The sequence below is a fragment of the Saccopteryx leptura genome, chromosome 1, assembly GCF_036850995.1.
Source record: "Saccopteryx leptura isolate mSacLep1 chromosome 1, mSacLep1_pri_phased_curated, whole genome shotgun sequence".
NCBI lineage: Eukaryota > Metazoa > Chordata > Mammalia > Chiroptera > Emballonuridae > Saccopteryx > Saccopteryx leptura.
In genome coordinates, this window is record NC_089503.1 from 75,687,204 (window position 1) to 75,688,935 (window position 1,732).

At 35.8% G+C, this 1,732-nt stretch overlaps 1 pseudogene; it reads left to right on the forward strand.

Moving 5' to 3' along the window:
• The first annotated feature begins 732 nt into the window (after positions 1-732).
• LOC136389918 (small nucleolar RNA SNORA48) lies at positions 733-876 on the forward strand (annotated as a pseudogene).
• Positions 877-1,732: the final 856 nt, after the last annotated feature.

Here is a 1,732-nt window from a genome sequence, read left to right on the forward strand (position 1 = left end):
AATGACATTCTAGACAAAAAAAAAATGATCTTGTGGGGAAGGACAGGGGCAGGAATGTTCAGGAAATGCAATATAGTTGAAACATACATTTTACATTGGGATTCAATAGGAAAATAAAGTTGCAAAATAAGGGTGTCAGATAGTGGAAGGAGGTATCGGTTTGTGCTGGCTACTCTAACAAAATACCGCAGACTGGATAACTTAACAGAAATCGATTTTCACAAAGTTCTGAAGGCTTAAGGTCTAAGAACAAAGTATCAGCAGATACAGTTTCTTCTGAGGCATTTTTCTTTGGTTTGCAGATGGCCATATCTCCCCATGATCTTTCCTCTGTGTGTATGCATCCTTCTCTTGTTCAGTTTTTCTTTCTTATAAGAACATCAGATACAGTATATTGCATTACAGCTCTCTCTAACAGCCTCATTTTAACTGAATAAACCTTTAATAGACCCTATCTCCAAATATAGTCACATTCTGAAGTATTAGGGGTTAGGCCATCAGCGTATAAATTTTGGAGGGCCAAAGTTCAGCCCATAAAAGATTTGCATGCCATGCTGAGGTGAAGGTTTCAAAGAGAGAGCATTAGTGAATCATTCCTTTTCTATCTAGCTTTGAGTGCATTGTGATACTTTTCTAGTCCTACACAAAAAATGAAGTTGAACTAAAAAATCTCTAACGTTTTTCTAACTAAAATTCTGTATTTTGGGTAAATTTTTAAAAATATAAAATAAAAGCCCCTGGCAAAGGGCAAAGAGGCACCTGATTGGTGGTGCTGCTCTTATATCAGTCAGGGGCAAAGCAGGTGTTCATCCCTAGTTCATCCTAGCTTGATGCCTGTATTGGTGGCCAGAGCTGTTTCATGACTAGGGCACATAAAAAAATACATACATATATATATAATAGATTATATAGCCATAAGTCAATTGATCAGCTTATTTACAGTTGATCAGACCAAGCCAAACCTCTACAATAGCATTTCCCAAACTCTTTCTAGGACCAATGATCTGGTAGTCTTAGAGATACTAACAGATATTACTCAAAATTATTCTGGTAATAAAAATTTAGAAATGTTGGAAAATTATTTTGACTCTTGGACTATTTTGAGCATTAAACTAAGCCAAAGCATATTGTGGAAGCTACAGAGCCCTGGGGCAGGTTCATCTCCTTTTTCCCTAATGTACCATCAGTATCTCCTATCCCCTACCTACAAATTTATACAACACATATAAGGAACAAAAGAAATCAAAGTTACTTTATTAGAATAATTAAGCCTGTTCTCTGAAGCCTTTCACTTTCTTATATCAGAAATATTTTTTGAGAACATTTAAGGATGGGAAGAGGTAGAAGAGGGTAAAAGTGGGGATAAATAGTGATGGAAGGAGATGACTTGAGGTGAACACAATACAATTTACAGATGATGTATTTAGTATAGAATTGCACAACTGAAACATATAATTTTAGAAGTGGCTCTTATAAGAACATTATAAAAATTTCAAATAGAAGTTAAAGTGGGAGGCAGTGTCAAGATGGCCGAGTAGAAAGATTCTGGGTTCACCTCTTCTTTAGTGTGTCTTTTGCAGACACACTAAAACTACAACTAAATATAAAACACTTATCTCTGAGAAACACCTGAAGACAAGCAAAATAGATTCTCTACAACTGAGGATATAAAGAAAAAGCCATGTCAAGATGAGTAAAAGGGGGTAGAAAGGTAGTTTAGTTGGGACCTCTG